General features: G+C 31.1%; 1 long non-coding RNA gene across 1 annotated transcript in view; it reads right to left on the bottom strand.

The window, feature by feature from the left end:
- LOC142333618 (uncharacterized) overlaps window positions 1-22,780 on the bottom strand; it is a 39,289-nt gene that overhangs the window by 4,897 nt on the left and 11,612 nt on the right. The window contains exon 2 of the long non-coding RNA XR_012758642.1: window positions 8,767-8,985. This is a non-coding gene — a long non-coding RNA (uncharacterized LOC142333618). The remainder of the gene's footprint in view (window positions 1-8,766; window positions 8,986-22,780) is intronic.

Below are 22,780 nucleotides of genomic sequence, written 5' to 3'. Positions count from 1 at the left end.
GCGTGATTCCACATATCAAGAGTTAAAGCGGTGAGTAGTAATTCCAGCCATATGCTTAACTGCTGTTTGTTGAAACAGAATTCTTTAGATTTATGGCTACGCGGAGTATCTGAAAAAATGAACAAGAGATAAATATTAAAAAAACACGACTACCGAAAAAAACATTGGTGACAAACATTGCTCTTTTTGTTGTGGTTTGGTTCCATCGTGATTTTGTATTATACTAGCAAATATCCCGTTTGAATTTTGAAAATCGGAAGATTGATTGCCAAGATATAACAGCATTTCCGAATAACCGTGATTTGTTAGATCGAGAGTGTACCAGATACGAGTAAAAGTTAGCCTTTGGTCTAGCCTCGCCCGAGATGCTCGCTTCATCTCACCACTATAGCCTCACACGCAGTCCCCCACAGGAAACCCCTATTATTATTAAAAAGAAATTTGTTAAATCTATTTAATATTATTTTATTTCATTTAACGTATATTTAATTTTTATTATTTTTGTAATATAATTGATTCGAATCATTCAGTTCAAATCCAGTTCACAGTGATAGAGGCTCACAGTTCACAGTTAATTAATTCAATTAGTTTGTGCTTCAACTGGCAAACTACTACAAAATATATATATATATATAGCGTGTGACACTCCCGGTAATATAAAAATTCCAACGCGGGGTCGTACATCTAAATCGGTTCAGCTGTACGGTGAAACAAAATATACTTACATACTAACATACTAACTAAATACATTTCACTACTTTTTGGGCAGTGGTGTAAAAATGACACATGTAGCAAAATAAAAAAAAATTACAATATAAATAAAAATTATATATTATAAAGTTAGGAGGTAATCTATTTTTAAATATAAATATACATTAGCTTGTAATTAATTATTTTCATATCAGAAAAGGAAGAAAATTCTATCTAATAATATAAACAGTCTGTCAAAAAATTACCGGCAATTTGTATTTTAAAAAGGCTGCGCTAATTATTTAAAAATTTTTTCCTTAAGATGGTAGATAGCAGTGTACTTAATTACAATTCCCAAAACGAGCACGATCTGTCTACCAGTTTGTTTACAGCAGCTGGTTGAATCAAGTCCACTTTAGTAGTGCACCTAGATTTTTAGAATGAATAAAATTACCGAACAAAGAGTTTGCCTTAAATTTTTATGTTGTGAACGGAATTTCGTATGCCGACTCGCTAAAAATGTTAGAAAAGGCTTACGGTTAATTATTTTTATCAAAAACACGTGCTTACGAGTGGTAAAGCGTTCAAGGAGGCCCGAGAGATCGTCGAAAAAATGCCTCGTCTGGACGACATTTGACCTCTTCAACCGATGAATACAACGAAATAGTGAAGGAAATTGTGCTCGATAATCGCTATTCCAACTTAAGAGAGATAGCTCGTGACCTTACCATCTCTCACGAGTCTGTTCGTTTGTTCTTGGTGGATATTTTGGGCATGAGACGCATCGCCGCACGGCTTGTTCCAAAACAGTTCAGTTTTTTTCAAAAACAGTATCTTGAACAGGTCCCTTTACACATGCCAAATCACGCAAATTCTGAACACACATTCATGGAACACATCATAACTGGTGACGAGACATGGGTCTGCGAGTTTTATATGTAAACAAGTCAACAGTGATCAGAATGGAGGACAAAAGATGAGCCGAAACCGAAAATCCACGGAAAAGTCGCTCAAAAGTCAAGATGATACACATTGTTTTCTTCGATATTCGTGGTTTAGTGCATCAAGAATTCATTCAAGAGGGACAGACGGCCAATGAAGAATACTATTTGGCCATATTAATGCGTTTACGTGAGAAAATCAGTCAGAAACGGTCAGTGTAGAAGAAAAATTTGTGGATTTTACACGACGATAATGCGTAATCGCATAGAGCGACAATTGTGGCCGAATTTAAGGCAAAAAACGCAATAAAGACAATCGATCAACCATCGTATTCACAGGTTTGGCTCCGTGTGACTTCTATCAGTTACCGAAGGTAAATTGTCGGTCCGGAGTACCCGTTTTGACTCGATTGAAGCCTTAAAGAAAATTCGTGAAAGAGGCTGAAGACCATACCGGTAAGCGCCTATAAAAAGTGTTTCGAAGACTGGAAAAAAACGCTGGCGTATGTAGTGTCAAATGGGACCTACTTTGAAGGCGACAAAATAAATATTGATGAAAAAATAAAAATTGTGCGTTTTATTTATTAATATTTATAGTTATTTTTCTAAAATGTTTACAAAGCTCTAATCGATAAATACATATTTGCGGAAATATAAATAAATTAAATGAAAAATAAATAAAACAAGTAATGCTGGAAATATTAATAAAAACATATCTAAATACAAAAGAAAAGAAAGTTAAAATTTGCATTAAACCATTCTTTTGAGAAATTCATAATCGAAAAAAATTGGTGTTCAATCCAGGTGATGGGATCTTTGTAATAAATATCAATATTTCAATAATATTATCATCAGTATTATGAAATAAGTTTTGACGATTTAAAATTAGTAAGTTTAACGCCAATAAAGCCAAATATATTTTTAATAATATATATATATATAAAACAGTAGTGTAATAAATAACAGTTAGATTAGAATAGTATCTATTAAACCTGTAAGCCGTAATCGCTTTAATATTATATCATTTTCGTTTAATTCTGTAATTAATACCTTTGTGCCTTATGACACATATTAAATTAATTTAAGTTTTTTACATAAAACCTTTACAGGGTGATCCCATTGGAAATTTTCATTTTTACAATATCTAATTACTTCTTACATTCATCTTTTGTAATTATAGGACGAGTACAAAAGTCTACATTTAATTAAGAAAAGGAATATAATTCGAAATAAGTTTGCAGTTTTATTTCTGTTATTGCAGATACCGGTTGGATTTTGAATTGACACCTTTATTTTGGATCAATTCCTAATCTTCTTGACTTGTGGAAATGAATTTCTGTAGTGTACATGGTTACGGACCGAGGATTTTATTTATAACCAACACATTGGTTAAAAAGAATTCCGACCAGTAAAAAATCAATTGGAAAGAAACATGAGTATTCCACAGTAATAATTTTTTTTTTCCAAATAAATTATTATAAAAATATTTATACTTTTTTTTGTAAATAAATATTTAAGATAAACTACGAGATTACAGTTAACTATAATCTGAGTGAATTTAGAACATTTACAATTTATCGCAAATATGTAGCTCAGGTTTGATATTAAAGCTGTTTTTCCCAAAACCTCTTAGGTCTTCAGAACAGTGTAAATTGAATTGAAAAAATTAGGTTATTTCATACCTAATGTTAGCTGTAGATGTAATGTGGTCTACATTACATCTAACAGCCTTCTTCTTTTTATAAATGAAACTGATTTGTAATAAAGCTGCATTAACACTTGTGTTTGTGTCAAATATTCCTATCATCTACCATTTTAAGCAATAATATGTTTTTTATAATCTAACATACGTGATGGAAAAAATACTTTAACGCCTCTTGTGCCTATATGTAAGTGTTATCGATTTATTAATAAAATCATATAAAATCCGATATACTTTAATTTTTTATATATATATAATTATAACGTTTTTGTTCATAACAATTTCATTCCTCGAAGTTACCAGGAGAAAAGAGAAACATCGATATTATTAAAATAGATATTATTTCGATAAATAAATTTTTACATTTTTTATTTTTATTTTTTAGAATTAAAAAAAACCAACACTGTGCTAAAAATTTGGTAAATAATTTTATTCAAGGAAAAAAACAATTTAATGTAGCATTCTTTAAATTTATTTGCATAAAAGTAAATTATCCTATAAACGTTTTAATTTCTTCTTATCTTTAAGTGATCTAATTATCAATAAAATAATAACAAAATTGACGTAGCGTGAATAATGAAACTGACAGTCAGTGTTGTACAACCTTCAAACTTGCTTCATGAAGAAGAAAATGATTAAACAAACGTGAAACACGAAAGTAAAAATAAGATATTACTTTGTTACATCTGATATGTTACAATAGGTTATTTCTGATTGCATAATATTAAATTAACGTTTTAAATGTAGTGGTAGTATATTATTACAAAATGATAATAAAGCATTGTATTCCTAGAGTAATAGAAATTATAATATTCTAGTTTTTTATGTGTAAATTATGCATCTTAAATTCTAGGTGTAACATAAAGAACTTGCCGGATTTTAACTTCTGCAACGTAAAATGTTATAAATCACTTTATAAGGACATTTAACAGATGCACATGTGCATGAAGAGGTTTTCTCTTTTTACAGCAGAAAATCATCTGAAAAAATACGATTTTATGTTGTTGGAAGCAGTACTTTTGTGAAAGACATACATCACTCATTTTGTAATAAATTAAGCTGAACAAAGAGATTAAATTAATAAAAGAACTAAACGGAATTATCTATCTTATTTGACTGTAGAAGATGTAGCCAGTGTAAAAAATAACCTTCCTGTTTTAGCAACATCAAGACATTGTTTCCAGAAACACCGAACAACACCCACCACTGACTGAAATTATCGATGAGGCGCTTCCATTGTATCACCAATAGTTTATTTATTTATATATTTATTTATGCATATATATATATATTAAGTTATTCACAAATTGATTCAGGAGAAAAGGGAAATAATTTTTGTAAACTGGTTCTCGAACTTGAAATAAGGAAAACCATCATATATAGGTATGTCCAAAAACACTATTATCGAGTTACAGCTAGCGAAAAATTTCGGTCAGAATTCAGTTTTCGGTAAAATGAGGACAGTGAAATTTTTAGGTTCTATATAAGGGGTAAACTTGATGGTTTCTTATGTTTATTAATCTGAAAAATCGAATAAAACAGGTCCCAGTACTGAATCTCCCGTAGTTTTCATGAAATCCAACATAAAACAGAAACAGTTTTTGGTGAGAAAACACGTTTTTTAAGTTTGAAGTATAATAGCTTTGTAAAATGACTAATGAATGCATAAATCATAAAATTAAAACCTGTAGAGAATTTAAACCTGAGAAAACTATTAGAATAAAGTTTATGAAAAAAGAAATCAGCTTTAATTATTAAAAACAGAACATAACTTAAGCGAAAAGTGTTATGAATTTGTAAAAATTAAAAATAGCCGACGTAGATGCCCTTTTCTTTTTCCGTATAGCCTCCGAAACTACGTCAGATATTACTTTAGGGGATGAATGAGGATGATATTTATGAATGTAAATGAAATGTAATATTGTACAGTCTCAGGTCGACGATTCCTAAAATGTGTGGTTAATTGAAACCCAACCACCAAAAAACACCGGTATCCACAATCTAGTATTCTAATCCATATAAAAGTAAATGCCTTTACTAGTACTTGAACCGTAAAAATCTCGAATTTGAAATCAATTGGTTTGCGATGACAAATTCACCACTAGATCAACCCGGTGGGTTGACATAGGAGCCCTTCTTTTCTTTCTTTCTTTTTCCTGTTTAGCCTCTGGTAACTACCGTTTAGATAATTCTTCAGCGGATGAATGAGGATGATATGTATGAGTGTAAATGAAGTGTAGTCTTGTACATTCTCAGTTCGACCATTCCTGAGATGTGTGGTTAATTGAAACCCAACCACCAAAGAACACCGGTATCCACGATCTAGTATTCAAATCCATGTAAAACTATCTGGCTTTACTAGGACTTGAACGCTGTAACTCTCGACTTCCAAATCAGCTGATTTGGGAAGACGCGTTAACCACTAGACCAACCCGGTGGGTTTGACAAAGGAGCCCTGGATGAGTAGTTCCAAACGGTAAAGTATTTTGTAGAATTTTTAATAATCTTCGTGAGAATGGAACACTTCCCAGTGCTTATGTTTCATCTGAATGTCAGCTGGTACATCGTGATGAAAGGGAAAACATTCTTCAGATGATACAGCTTAGTCTTACAACGAGCAAAGAAAAAATTTCTACATGACTCAACATTCCACAAACTACAGTATGGAGGACATTACTTGCTCACGGACTGATTCCTTATAATGTTCGGAAGTTCAACACTTGTGAACATTATTCTGTGGTGGTGACCACACCAGACGACTGCAGTTTTGACAAGGGTTAACAATAATTACCACTTAATTCCGTTCATACTCTTTTCGGATGAAATTACTTCTTTACCCAGTTGAATGGGTACTAATAGTTGTTTATGCCATTACTTCTTTTACTCGTAATGGCATAAACAACTCACAGAATTCACACGGGTAGTATGAAGAAAACCTACACGGTGTAGTTGAATCAAATTTCCAGCAACGATTTTCGGTGAACGTTTGATGTGGAATGATTAACAGCCTAATTAATAGGCTATTTCATACTAGAACAACGTGTCACGGAGAGGAATAATCTGGAATTAATAAATAATGACTTTCTTACACGGTTTGACATCAACTTGATGGAGTATCAGCACGTGCTGGTGCTCTATCAGTTTGATCGTACATTTTTCATCTAAGAATTTCCAACACATATCACGAATAAAGTAAGACAATTCTTAGATGAAAGATTTTTTTTGTAAATGGATTGGACGTAGAGCCAATAGATTGGTAAATAAAATGGCCACCTAAATCACCAAATCTTAGTGTTTATGGAGATAGATGAAATGCGAGGTAAGGAATACAAGCAAAACGTTGATACACGTGATAAACTGATGACTCACTATCTCAATGCTGCTGCCCTCAGCAAGGAACGCGAAGATATCATTAGATTAGCGACAGAAAAAACAACGAAATAAGTTAAAAAGTGCATCGATGTAAATGGAGAAATTTCAAACATTTATTGTAAATTAATTTAGTAAAACAATAGTGGTATTTAAAAACAAATTAAAATTATTTTAATTTTTCAAAGGTCTAAATTTGTGGTATTAAAAACAGCTATTTTTATTTTTTACAAATTCATAATATTTTTCTGTTAAGTTTTGTTTTTAATAATTAAAGTTGATTTTTTTGTTTTTCATAGAATTTATTACAACAGTTTTCTCAGAATTAATTACTCTACAAGTTTCGGTAATAAGATTTATGCATTTATTAGTCATTTAACAAAGTTATTTTACTTAAAATCTAAAAAACCTGTTTTTCGTCACCGAATCTTTCTGTCTGAGGTTACATATTGAGAAAACTGCAAGAGATACAGTTCTGGTACCTTTTTATTTCATTTTTTCATGTCAAAAAACATAAGAAACCCTTTATAACCCCTTAAAGATTTTAGTATCACCTCATTTCACTTGGGGAACTGTAATCAGGGCAAAATTTTACGCTAACCGTTACTTGATAACAAAGTGTTTTCGGTCTTACATTAAAGCTGCAGAATCAGTTTCAAAATTATTTTCCTTTCATCCTAAACCACTTTGTATACGTAATTTTTTTTCTAACTTCTTTTAAAGCGAACAAGTGAAAATTATAATTATTGATTTACCGAAAACCTATGTAAATTAAGCATTTAATAATATAGTAAGAAATGTACAATACTTTATAGTAGTAGAAGAACATTATCAGAGACAAATTGATTTAGACTTATGGATGGAGTGTATGGTATCTAACACGTGGCCGTTGAAAAAGAGACTAAAATTAAAGAAAGAATGATAGATAACATTAGAAGAGGGGATGTCATATAATAGTGGTTTGATTCCATTTTTTGAGATGGAAAATTCCCCTTCATCTGTAAAAATCGTTATGCATCTGCAGTTCCCTGACAGCTAAAAATCCTACTGAAAAATTTCATAAAAATCGGAAAACTCCTTTAATGATACTATACAAACTGAAAAAAGTCAACATTTTAAGTTAAAACAGCACTTTGCTTAATCAATTATTAGAAAGCATATATTACCATAAAAAGATTGATTATTTAGTGCAGAATATTTTTTGCATATGAAATTTCCAATAAATATGGAGGACTTATCAATAAATATAAATAGACTTATGCTTACAATTAGATTTTTATGCAATTAATTTACATGTACGTATGAAGTACCATGACTATTAAAGAACTACACGGCTTAAAAATTTTCCAATAATGAAATAAAAGAGTAAAGTATTTAGTTTAAATATCATTTTTGTTATTAAAAGTTGTATATAATTTATATATTTAACGTTAGTTAGACGAGATTAGCGAGCGGGGTGTGTTTGATTAGGCTATGTTGATATACGTACGAATCATTAGTAATTTTCAACATGATCTAACCAAACATAACTATTTTCTAACATCGCTATTCTCCACTAATTAACAGTAATGTTTCGATTATTTAAATAATAAATTCAGTAATTACTGCTTGTAGTCCAGTTGTTATTTTACTACCTGACTTCTACAGAAAAACGTTTAAGCCGTACAATCATAGAAGAGATCCATTAATAAATAATTAAACTTATTCGTTTTTAGGATCAAGTTTCAGACAAATTGAGTTTAAAACACAAATAAAATTAAAATAATCTCTATGACAGAATAAGGTCATTATGAAAATAATACAAAAGAAAGGTATTACATTACTTAATAAATACTAGTACAACAAGAATTTTCGTCAGTTAATCATCAATAAGGAGAAAATACAATCGCTTAACATTAAGAATTATCTATGCTACAAAAATAATATTCAGAGAGCTATTTTATTCTCTCTATTCAAATGTATTCGTATAATTATTGATATAACATAAACAATAATGTTTCAGTAAGACACAGTCTAATTTTTAAATTAGTAATTAATTAGTAAAAGCAAGTTGACAAAACTAACCTTTCTCAGAAGCCGGCCTCCATGGCCGACTGGTAGTGTCTCGGCCTTTCATCCGGAGGTCTCGAGTTCAAATCCCAGTGAGGCTTGGCATTTTCTCATGCTACAAGATTGCCATTTAATTTAATTTTATGAAGGAATACCTAACGAAGTTCCGGAGGCTAAAATATTACACAAAGTAAAACAACTGAATATATTATAGCTTCCTTCCTTTTTTCTTTCCTAAAAAAGTATACAATAATAGAACCAATATATCCAATTTTAAAATTTAACCTTTACAATTAGAAATGAATTAATGAACTAACTTAATTTTATCATTTATCCGGGGGACCCGGATTTGAAGCCCATGAAAAATCCCATTTTTCATACCTTAGAAATTCCATTTCCGTATTCCCATTTACAAGCTTCAAAATCTTCTGTAGTAAATTACAGAATTACATAATATATATTAATGTATAAAATAATATTGAATATTCTATAATTCATCAACAAAAATGATAGATTATTACCCGACTAATTTAAATAATAATAGGATTAATAAAATATAATATAATAACAAAAAATCAGATCATTCTGTACAAACAGTTTTCATATAATGAATGGATTATACACATTTTTTTTAAATTGTGTTTTTTTTACAAATTTTATTTTAACTGACGTTGACGAATGAATCGAATCGCAACTTTGAATTATATTTAAAAAAATATTTTAATTATACATTTAAAAAAAACTGATGATTTCGCTAAAGACGTTTCGATACATCAAGTAAATTAATATTATACGGCAGAATAAATTTGAAAATCAGAAAATGGTCAAAACTATTTACAAAAAAAATCTACTTTTTAAAATCTAAAACTTTTTGTGTTTCTATTCTTAAGCAATCAATAACTGATGATTTAAGAAGTCATTGGTCTTAGTATCATATGTTTACTTATGATATATTGTAATAAAACAAATTATCTAATATATAAATGAAGTATTAATAAATACTAATTGAACAAAATCGTTCTCAGTTCTGCTGTGTAAAATAATAAGCTATGGTGTAAAATATTTAAGTACCGGGATTTAAAATATGTATATACTCGTATATATAAAATATATTAATTAATATTATATTATTAAATATATATTTTTTTAAAAAACTTAATAATAATAATGTTGAGCGACAGCACGGAAAGGTTGATTTCTACGTCACCCAATTTCTGTCAACTCATGGCTACTTCCGCGCTTATCTACACAAGATGAGAAAAAATCGATCGCCACGGTGCAAATACTGCGGAGATGAGAAAGATGATTCGGAACATTCGTTTTTCAAGTGCAGCCGATGGCAGGAGGAAAGACAGGTCTCGAAAATACGATAGGAAGCTTCTGTGCTTGTAACGTAATCGAGAATATGCTACATAACAGAAAAACTGGACTGCAGGTGCAAGCTATTTACACACTGTTCATTGAACGAAGAAGTAGAGTGAACGCTTGGAAGACTCATGGAAGAAAGGCCAATGCCCCATAAGATACACGACGTAGGAAGACAGGATGATAAAGATAAATAGAAGGAGGCCCGCATCAAAGGTCAAATCTCAGCGGTCGAGCGTTCTTCGGAGTTTAAAAAAAAAATGTAAAAAAAAATAATAATCTGTGATATATTGACTGGCGAAAATAAAGCTTATGGAGACTTCATCATCCATAACTTCCGTGGAAGAGGGTCAACGTAAAAACCCTCGTAGAGCCTCTGTCATCGCAGGCGAAGAGGAGGAAGAGTGTTAAGTTCTTGATCATTGAGAAATAGGATTGAACTAAGTATCGACCGAAAGGCAGCGCAGCGATACCAAAATATTTGGTCATTAAAAGGAAAGAAGAAAAGTTTAGCAAGTTAAGTTCTTTCGTGATAACCCGAGGCATCTCGGAAGCTGCTGAAGGACCAGTAAAATATTAGAGGAAGACTGTTGTGGGAATGATCGTTGACTCCGTCAACAGCATATAACGGTCAAGTCTACTGAGGGCGAAAAAGATTGGACTGTTAGATACACTGAGGTTTCACCACATGGTACTCTAAATACGTTGAAGGATGTATTGTGTGCAGAAACTTGCTGAACTGCACCGAAGAGTGAATCATCAAGGAACGAAATGGATAAGGAGTCATCACACAGTGTGTATGGATAAGGAAGAGCATGTCAATGATTGAACACCCGACACAACGGAGAAGCTTTACCCTCTGCGTCGCATGTTTTGACATTTAACAAGCCAAAGTGTCCGGAAAAGATAAAGGCTGTCTTTCACAGACTAGACGTCCGTCCGTTCATCCCGACACGATTCTGATGCTTTGGATGTCATGTCAAAGGTTTGGACATACAGTGGCACGTGAGACAAGCAGATCTATGTATTTTGTGAACCACTACATCCTGATAACCGGGGCAGAGGTCAACTGCCACGGGAATCATTCGGCAAGTTCGGGTAACTCTCCGATGTATAAAGAGGAGGTAGTAATTCAGGAAGTTAAGACAATTCAAAAAGTGAGCTACTTCAAAACAAAGAAAATCGTTAAAAAAGATCGCCAAACGTAACGTCTTATGCATAGATTGCTTCGACTCCTACAATCTGTTACAAAACAAATGATGTAATTGCGGAGCTAACACCAGCTTTAGCGAATATGGTTGAAGGTGTTGTTAATAAAAAACTAGGAAATCGTCCAACCAGAGAAGACAAAACGGGAGAAGAAAACTGCAGCTATTAAACAAAAAAGTTAGTCTCCTTTGAGGAATGAACCTTCGACCAATTCCAAGGCTAAGAATGAATGCAGAATAGAGAAGAAGCCGGAAGACATAGCAGAAATTGCAAAAATCCCCATGCAGGGAACTGATAAAATAGAAATAAAAATATTAGATAAAGAAGTTTTAGGAAAAACAAAAATGGAGTCCCCAAAAGCGCGGAGGTCTTTAAGTGAGAGGACGAGGGTTTCAGCCGTCCCACAAGCATTAGTGAGGAGCGCATCGAGTCTCGACTCTGATGCACTGCTGACCCCATCTGAGCCGGTATCGTCCGATGCCTCCGTGTTTTACTGCGGAGGATCGGATGATTCCATCTCCAAGGTCTTAGGCACCTTGGAATTCGACATCGAGGTCTTTAGGAAGATGGAGAAGAGAAGCAAAAAAGGATGGCCTAAGGGAAAACCTAGGCGATATGGCATAAGAAGAATTTCGTTTTTATGCGTTTTTTAAAAAAAAATTTAAGAAATGACGTGCAGTTTAATTTTTGTGTAGCATTGAAAATTTTTTGAAAAACCTTTTATAAAAGTGGTTTGTGTTATTTAAGTGGTAAGGAACCCTTTACACCCTTATCTTGTGTTTAAATTTTTTTTAATATAAGTATTTCTTAACTTTTGTTTAATGGTGAAGTATTTTTGATAGTTTTGACGTTTCATTAGAAATGGTTTATGTTTTTTTTATGTTTTGTGGTTTATGTTTTTCAAGTGGCAAGAACCCTTGTCATTTACACCCTTGTGTTTCTTTTGGGGTTTTATAACCTTTTGACAAGTCTATTTTTAGATTATCTGTTGCTAAGGATGTAGTCTGCTGAATTATGTTGCTATTGAATTAACGGGAAGGGAAAGAAATAGTTTTTCTTCTTTTTTTTTTTTGATGTTGAAAGGGACTAACGATCACAGTAAACGATGCCCCTGAAACCTCAATAATATTGTACATATGTAAATTCTTGTACTGTTAACAATTATATATTGTACTACTCCCTACTTCATTTATATTTTCCTAATAATTTGAATTCAAATGTCCCTGAGTATTTTATTATAAGGTATAATTTTTGCTTTCTGTATGACTGTCTCTCCTCTTAGTTTTACATTTATTTTATACAATGTCAAACAAGTTCAAGGTCTAGTATAAATAAAGTACTGAAGACTTAATTCACACAATTATTTGTGAAAAACTCGTAATTACACCAAGTTTAAAAATATATTTTTTTTTATTCATCTTATATCATTTAAGAATAAATTATGTTTGTGATGTGAAATGTTAAAATTTCCGAGTTTTATTAAATTTATATAATTCTGTTAAAATTTTGTTAAATCCCTACCCCATAATCAAGATTTCCCTTATTAGATTATTCCCTTACACACACACACACACACACACACACACACACACACACACACACACACCCCCCCACACACACACACACACACCCACACACCCACCCACACACACACACACACACACACACACACACACACACACGCACGCACGCACACACACACACACACACACACACATCACCGATCATCACTTGGTCAATCTGAGCCTAATTAAGCCGACTTCGAATATTAACTGGATAGATAAATTTGTTTTGAGGCAGTAAAATGTTTTTTTTTTGTTTTTTTAATATGATTTTTAAAAAATGAACTTTAAAAGGTTAAGGTAATAATAACATTTTTTAAACTTTTTTTAAATCAATTTTTTTTTAATTTTATCATCTTTGAATTTCAGAAATAAAATCATTGTGTATAAAAAAATACATGTGAAATATAACTCGATAAGCATTAAAATTTATTATCATATTTAATAGATTCATATTTATAGTACTAATTAATAAATTAATTATTCAAATTAATGTCATAAATAATTCAAATTTATTAGAAATTTATTAGTAAAATTTCTAATGAATTCAATTAAGTTTACACTCTTAATAATAAATCACAATATATTTACTTCCAATAGTTGTTTATATTTAATAAGGGAAATCCAAGAATAAAATCGAACACGAATCCAAGAATTAAAACAGGATCTTTTGTACATTGCTATACGAAATCATGATAACGTAAAGTATAATTTTTGTACGCTGATTATTATCAGTAATAATGATTCTTTCTGGCGTACCAGCGATTACCGCCCATTATCGTTATTAGAAAAACCCTTTCCACCCACTACAAAGAAATATGTTCCCAACCAGTTTTGAAAAAAAAAAACTAAAAAACAAGCCAGTAAACTGGCTTGTGTTTTAGTTTTTTTTTTAACTAGCTTACACATGCGGTTATTGGTTGTTTTTTCTTGTACTTAAGATATGTTTAAAATAGATTTCATTCCTCGAAATAAAACATGACTGGAGGCTACAAAATAATTATTAAAAAATGTTTTTTTTAAATAAATTATTTAACAGTATTTATAGAAAGGTTTCCCAAAATGTTTAAAAGCTCTGTAAATGACCACATAATATTATCTCACAAAACAAACGATACATTTTCTTTACGCTATCTGTTACTGATTTTCTTATAGTTATAATGTAAGAATTGAACCTTTGTGAGTGAGGCACCAGCAGTGTTGCTTTTTCTTACAATAATGATCTTTACTATAATCTTAACGTATCTTAGCTAATCACTGGTGAAAAATATAAAGTGTCTTATCCCGCTGCATTTCGATGTGTTCGACATATGATATACAATCGATTTTAAAGAAAACAACTTCAATTTCAACATTTTCTTGTATTTCTATCGTGTTATGCTAGTTATTATCAAGAATGATTATGTTATTTTTAAGAATGACTTATATTTTACGTAAGGTCACCTGTAAGCTTTAAGTAATAGAACCTATGAGGCAAACACACATTTTAAGATGTAGCAGTTAATTAATCACTTTTATTATTTTTAATTATTTAAAAATATTTGTTTTAAATGTCTCTATAAATAATAATTGTAAATTTATGATAGAATTTTTCCGTGTAAATTGAATAAAAGTAAAGATACTGAAATATGGTAAAGTTCAACTCAAATTCCTATTGTACCATTTGTCCTTGATTTCTATAAATGCATTTAAAAAAGAGAAAAACATTAGTAGGATGCTCAATTGGACTTCCCCAACACATCTCTGTAGAACAATGAATATATAAAATATATTTTCTATCTTATTCGTACATTATTCATCTGTGTTAGGCAAAAATAATATACACCTAATAGGGAAGATATAATAATCACGATAATGAAATGCAGCATTGTTTTATTTTACATACGAGCGTGAATAAAAGTAATGGGACATTTTGTTTTTCTTATTTCATTTAACGTTTTCCACGTGTAATAAAAATATATGAATATTATACTGATTTTATAATTAAATCCACAAGAATAGTAATAAACGTTTTAATGAAGTAGTAGTTTCATTAATTTATTTTATTACTAAAGAGAACATGTTTAATCTTTTAAAGAACATTTGAGGAGGAATATTTATTAAACTAATAAACAATAAAAGAAACCGTGTATTAAAAAGTAAAATGATTCAAAATCTAGTTAGCATCTCATATCAGTTAGCATCTCATCCAGTTTGCCTAGTGAAACTAATTTTACACCAATCAATTAAACGTGTAGTAATTCTTTAATAGTTTTACGATATTTATTACTTTTGTAATATTTTTTTTATGAAAATAACTTAAAAAGTATTTAAATTCTTTTATTAATCATTTAAAAATTATCTTATTTACTTAATTAAACATGAGTTCTATCGGTTTTGATATGTCTAAAAGACATTTTTTTTAATTTTCTTCAGTATTATTAAAAGAAAACTAGTAATAAAAATAATACCTATTATACTCTACATATTATTCTACGATGAATATCTCTAAAGTAAAGACCTCTGGGAAATTTCTCCCTCGTTAAGGTTAGTGAACCTGTGTCGTTCATGCCACGACATAATGCCACGACGTAATGTACACACTGCATTGTTGCCTGTAAGATGTCGCATTGTAGTATCTTTGATTACGTGTGAGTTATTAAGTTATAAAATGAACAGAAGGCCCTCGATAATTACCAGGGACTTGTTGAAACGCGTCGATGTTGAAATCAGAAAAGATTGTCGCTCAACGATTTCCCACCTAGCCCTTCTTCTCCTGATTTGTCATGTACTGTTATCGGTCTCATTGTTCGTGACTATGTTCACACTATGAGTCCACAAACTCAAAAACGAAAACGAAATTTACAGAAACTAGATAAAATTTACAATACAATAAGAAAAATAAGGTAACAATTTTACGACCATTTGTACAGAATAAACCCACAGACTTGCAAAAAAATATTTGATAGATTTAATGCAGCAAAAACTAAACTCACATGGTTTTCGGAAGTCAAAAAAAATTAAACATAAACGAAAACACAGTCAGTACAAGACCGAGATCAATTTAGAAAACTTACAAAAAACGTTAGACTCCCAGAGAAAGCCAAAAGACCAGGCATAACATGAACTGAAGAAAGAAAACGATAACAATGTAGCAGAATGAGAGGAGAATACTGGAAAAACAAAAAGAATAATTTTTTTTTTTTATTTTATGTGTGCGTGGTCCCTAGAGGCCTAATCGTAAAAAAATAATTTGATTCGATGAATAAATAAATATTTTATTCAGATAGTTACCTAGTAATACATTAATTTACGAAGAAGATAAGGAATTGGTAAGTATCTACTACACTGAAAACAAAAAACAATCTTCCCCATTATTTACCTGGAAGGATCAAGGAAAACTTCGAGAAAACCCCCTGATTACAAAATTATTAATTAAAAAAAAGAACATAAAGACCATATTAATATATACTGTTAAAGATACACGATGTCTATTTTACGATTGTATATTCGTAATGTAAAACACTGAAAAATTAATATTTATAACAATTATATGAAGTAGTAATATGGTGAATATGTGACAATAATATCACGAACTTCTCGCGGGACTTTCAAAGCCGATTCTACTCGTGAAAATAAAGGAAAAGTTTCACATAAATATAAGTCCTAAAATGCTTCGTTTGCGATTTAGGTTAGTGAAAGATTTAGCTCGGATTTCTGCTTCCCCGGTAAAATGAGGTCGTACTGAAATTTTTAGGATGTTAATTAAGGAGCAGAAATAATTATATCTTATGGTTTTTAACCTGAAAAATCGAATAAAATAGGTCCCAGAACCGTATCTGCAGTATTTTTTGAAAAATTTGGGGTGAAACCAATAAATTGGGGTAAAAACCCTGTTTTTTATGTTTGACGTACAATAACTTTGTTAAATGAGTAATAAATACAAAAAAAAATGTTGAACAGAACTTGTACAGAACTTAATTCTAACTAAATGGTGTAAGGCAAGTTGAATACAAGAAAGGAAAATTAGAAAATTAGAATTTTATTTAGAAGCAGTATATTACTACATTTGTCAGAAAAGTACTTATTTAAAGTAAACAAAATTCGAATTCTTTTTTGGTAATGTAAAAAATTTGCAAAACAGAACTTACTGTTAAAAATTGTTAATTTTTTTTTAAGCTGGAGATTACACAATTGTAAAATAAAAATAACAGATAATAATTTTTTATTAATGAAAACAATACAATAAATTATCCGAAGAATTTTTATTTCAAAGTTGGCAATAAAATAAAAACAATTGATCAATAATCTCTAATACTGTATTAGTGTTTAAATCACTTTGTAAGTTACATTAAGTATATTGGGTACTGTGAAGTGTGGTGTCGTTAGCGAAGATTTTATGTGAATTTTAGTTTGAATGTGATCGGCTTTCCATTTAAGTAGTACCATACTTATTTACAACAGAGGAATACATTGATGTGGTATTCATTTAAGGTGTGTGTATTGGTAATGTTACAGCTGCTGCAGGAGATTATGAAATACATTTTTCAGAATCGCAGGATCCTGATCCCAAAACAATTAGCGCTACCTTTTGCAATTTTCGGGAAACAGGATTTTTTGTTTTTTTTTTTAACCTCCGGGTCCACCGTTAGGCATGGGAAACAGGTTGACCAACAGTATTCGTACCAGCTACGAACGATATGTCCAACACGACGCTGTTATTGATAAAATTATTACCGATGCTGTTCAGCACAATCCAGGCGTCAGTATACGACGTCTTTCTAAGTGGATCGGAGTTCCGCATTCAGTGGTTTGGAGGACACTTGAACAAAACAAGATTTATTCTTATCGGAAAAAACCAGTTTAACATCTACATCCAGGAAATCTTCTACATCCGGTCCTCTTCACATGGAGTTCTAAAACTGGTGGAATACAAATCGACAACTCTACAAATATGTTTTGTTTACCGAAGAAGCAGATTTCCCTAGAGATGTCAACAACTTACGCAATGTGCATACATGGGCAGAAATAAATCCTCTTGAAACGTTGGAAGGCAAATTTCAACCTCAATTTATCGTCAGTGTACTGTATGGTGCGGCCTTCTTCGCAATAAGCTGTTTGCACCGTTTATATTACCTGGCTGAAATCTTATTAAATATTAAATGCAGAAATCTGCTGCACTTTCTTCAAAAACAATTGTTATAACTCTTGAAGATGTTTCTCTATCGCCGACAGGCAAATTATACTTCCAGCACGATGGCTGTCTTCGACGCTTCTATTGTGCTGTTTCCACTCACTTAAATCATCATTTCCGTGAAAAATGGATCAGTCGTGGAGGTTCACATTCCTAGCCACCAAGATCGCCAAACTTCTTTTTGTTAGAGAAGTTAGAGCGAAATCTTTCACTATCTGTAACTCACAAACGAAGCATTTTGGGACGTATGTTTACATGTACTTTTTCCATTATTTTCACGAGTAGAATAGGTTATGAAAATCTCGGGAGAACTTCACGATACTTTGTATGTATAATTATAATTATAGTGGATATTGCTTTTTATAAACAAATAAATAATTATTTTTTGAAACAAGAGTAGAAAAAATAAAAGCATGAAAAGTTTACATAAAATACATGAAAAGCATAAAATACCGGTTTACAAGTACTGTATTGACGGGCTTCGAACAACATGTTCAGCATCCATATTAATATACTTGAAATCTTAAAAATTATCCTCAAAAATTCTTTCTGACTTTTTGAAGGAATCTGAAGATATATTTTAAATAAAACAAGATATATTATTTCTTAACTTATCATTATCTATGTTTCAATGAAATAGAATATTGCACTTATAAAAAAAATTTCAGTTTTAAGAATGAATTACTTTTTATAAAACGTTCTTATTTAAAATTACGATTTCCATGTAATTTTATTACTTTTATTTCAAAATATTTTATTCTATTATATATTATATTCTCCAAATGTAATACTTTCACTTCGTTATTTTCCTTTCTTTACATATTATTAGTTATGTTTTACTCCTAGTTGTAGTAGACATTTTAAAATTAATAACAAATATTATTTAATAATATATTCCGACAAAAATTATAATTAAAGCAATACTAACTGATCATTAAATCAACGCTTTGTTTTCTTTTCGTTCCGACCTCTACGGATCACGTTTGCGGACTTTTGACCTTTTTTTCTTTTCCCGAAAGATTTTCATTCTTTTGCTCTGTTGTCGCCTTTCTTCCGTCCGGGTTTATACCCTTCTTTTTCTTTCTTAGACTCTAAACTTAGATTCTCGAATCATTTTTATAAATTTATCTTTGTTTTTACATATACCCTTAGAAATGTTTGTTTTTAGATCTGTTTCTCTTCTTTAATCCAGTTTGTCTTTGCGGCTCGGTTTATGTAAAAATTTAATATTATTTTGTCAATCTTTGGTTGTTCATTCTGCATAAATGTCCAAAAAATTATAATCTTTTCCAGACTAAGCTTCCTATTTTTTCTGTATATTTGTAAATTTATTTTTCTCTTCTAAATTTGTAAATTCCATCTTCATACTTTGGTCCACAAATTTTTCTTAGAATTCTTTTTTCTACTTTTGCTATTTCTTGTTCCGAAAAAACTGCAGACATTCGGCCCCATACAGTGCTTCTGGTAGGACTACTGACTGTAGCGGCTTAATTTGGAGCTACTAACAGGGATTTTTTTATTGTAAATATTCTTCGTGAGATGACAGGCAGTTTCCATTTTTCGTACTCTGTTCTTCATTTTAATATTCTTAATCTCGTACTCAATACTAGTTTATTAAAAAGAGTTTTATAAATATTTTTTGGCGAGTTGATTTTTCACTTAAAAATTAAAGTAAATTGCCATTTACTTTAAAATAATTTTCTTACTCTTTTATACAATAAAGAACAGAAAACAATTAGTTATTAAGACCTATAATACTTAATACTTAAAGAAAACAATTTTTTAAGGATTATTTGAATCGACTTACATAAAAAATATATAAAAATTTGTTCAGTTTGTGGAACCGTGTAAGAATATACACGAGTTACGTTAATTCACCTCATAAAATAAACGTTTTCGATAGATAATTATTTAGAAAAATTTCAATGAATCATGATTAAATCACGTTTATTAGCCTACCTTGTTAACGGTTGCTCTATAACTAATTATTAGTAGGCCTACATTACATGTTTCAATCACGCAAACATTAACTTACTTGGAATCACATCATTATAACTGTAACGTGCTAAATACAACATAAATATTATAATAATGCAAAATTCTAATGAATTCCAGACAAACATTTATTTAGTCTGAGATATTCTTGGTAATGCCATTGTTAGGTGGTTAATAGAAAAAATGTTTACTGCAAAATATTACATCATCTATTGACCTATCGATATTCATTATTATCAGAGGAATTACGGTTTCGATGAAAGTTTATTATTACGAATACGTAAAGAAAAGACAAACATAAATTGTAAAGGAAAAAAAGTTAAAGAAATATAAAGTCCATTCTATCTATAAACTACATACGAAATAAAAACTTCACTCTAAATGTAAACAGGAAAAGTAAAATCTATTTAAATTTTTCGATGAGAAACTACTTTTTATCGGTTGGATATTTCATTAGCACATTTAGAATATTTATTTCGTTAGGAATTTTTGTTGGACAACAATCCAGTAGTACACTAGGTTCAAAAAAAAGCTTTCAAATTTATTAAAAATAATTTAAAATATGTAATTTTGTAACATCAAATTAATTATTTTAAGATTTGTAAATCTAATAAATTTGTAATTTAATTATTTGTAAATTTTTAAATTAATTTTGAATACTGACTATTCCTCATGAAGCAGTAACCACAGCATTATTGCTCGGGAGGATAATAATGTACAAATTTCAAATATTCTAATATAATTACTAATTATATAGTAGTAATATTAATAATTAAATTACCAATATTTTAATGGATTCAATATTTATATACATATATATTTCCCGCTCTCTCATTCTCTCTCTCACTCTCTCTCTCTCACACACTCTCTCTTCCGCTCTCTCCGTGTGTGTGTGTGTTTAGCGGCTAGCCGAGAACAATATTTTTTTTAAATAGTATAATTTACATTATTTATTACAAAAAAATATATAAATTTTTAATTAATTTATTATTACAGAGACGAAGTAATATACAACAATGATCTCGACTAATCATTGATTTCTTTCGACAGAACAATTAATATTTTTATATGCTGTTGTATATATCGTTATTCGATTGTGTTATTATTTTTTATTTTATTATTATTACAGGCATAAACTTCCAAAGATATTAGCCCACGTCACAGTCTTTAAAATAAAATTTAAATCATCATAAAATTCATCCTATCCTATCCTAAGAGTATAAAGAACCCTTACATTTTACTTAAAACCACCAAAAAAAAAAACCAAACATTTAGGTACTCACATATATTAAAGACAGTGAAAAAACTTACAGGGTGTAAAGGGCCCCGATATTAAAATTAAAAAATAAATAAAACACAAAATTAGAAAAATGGAAAAGAATACCTTCCCAATACCAAGATTTCTTTTTTTTTAATCATCCCCAGGGCAACTGGGAACCGTAGAGCATTGCATCAGTCGCCCCAGAAATCGGAGACAGTTTTTCCTTCCTATAAATTGTCCCGTAGAACTTAACCCATCGAGATCCCCCCCACGTCATTGGAGCAATTCGACCTTCCGTTTAGGACGGCCAAAGAACCCCTCAGCGGGAAGGCTGCCCTTCCCGGTCCTGACCTACCTGGCACCAGGCATGCCTCGCGCATACTCTTCGCCTCGCGCCGTCCGTCCACCCTCAAGGGTCCCCCCATGCCTTCATCGGGTACTCCCCGACTCCCCCACTCTTGCGTGCGGATAAGCCCGGCCGTCCTAGGTAAGAGGGTTACCTCCTCCTCCTGGCCCTATACATGCCACGCTTCAAGACTCCCCTTTTATACACAGAATTAAACTACTCGCTTCGAGATTCCTTAACAAAGCTTGAATTTGCTTAAAGACTTTTTAATAGTCCACTGGCGTGCAGATACGCAACTATTTTTTCTTAATTTACATTTTCCAAACCAGCAGCAATACTATTTCTTAGACCAAACCTCTTTCTGAGATCCTCACATATGGTACACAGGCTTCCATTAGATGCTTGATTGTAAGTGCTTTATTACAAACACCGTACACTGATCTTTCTTCACCAGTTAATAAATATGAATTTGTTATTCGTGTGTGACTGATTCTACGTCTAGTCACTGTTACTTGTTCTTGGCGAATCAGCTTCACGTGACTCTTCCATTTATATGGAGCAGTTTTAACTGCATTTAGTTTCGTATTTAATCCTCTCCATTTATTACTCCACCTGTTTCTTATTGTATTAGTTAACGAATTTTTAACATCGGCCACTCGTACAGAAATTATATTCAAGTTATCGCAGACTATTGTCGTTCTTGAGCTTCGTCTGCGCTTTCGTTTCCTGCAATACCAGCATGCCTTGGAGTCCGTACAAATACACATTGCTGTCATCGTAGATTTAAAATTTATAAAATGGACAAGATGTTTGCAATAAGTACGGCTTTAATATTGTTGTTCTCAATTGCAGTAAGTGTACTTAACGAGTCAGAACATATAAGCACTCTCTCTTCGCAAAAATGCTCAGAGTAGCGAAGAGCTTGGTGTATGGCAATACGTTCTGCCGTATAAACACTTACCATATCTGGCAGTATCAAGAATGGGCTTCTCTATTTACATATATGGAGCATCCAACACCGTATTTGGTTTTAGAACCGACAGTATAAATTTTTATGTATTCTTCATAACTACTGACGGATGATAGAAATTCCTGTTGGATGATTACTGCTGGCTTCT

This window comes from Lycorma delicatula, chromosome 1 (genome assembly GCF_047948215.1).
Source record: "Lycorma delicatula isolate Av1 chromosome 1, ASM4794821v1, whole genome shotgun sequence".
NCBI classification, from domain to species: domain Eukaryota; kingdom Metazoa; phylum Arthropoda; class Insecta; order Hemiptera; family Fulgoridae; genus Lycorma; species Lycorma delicatula.
Note: the sequence above shows the minus strand (reverse complement) of the source record. Positions and strands in the feature narration are given on the sequence as shown.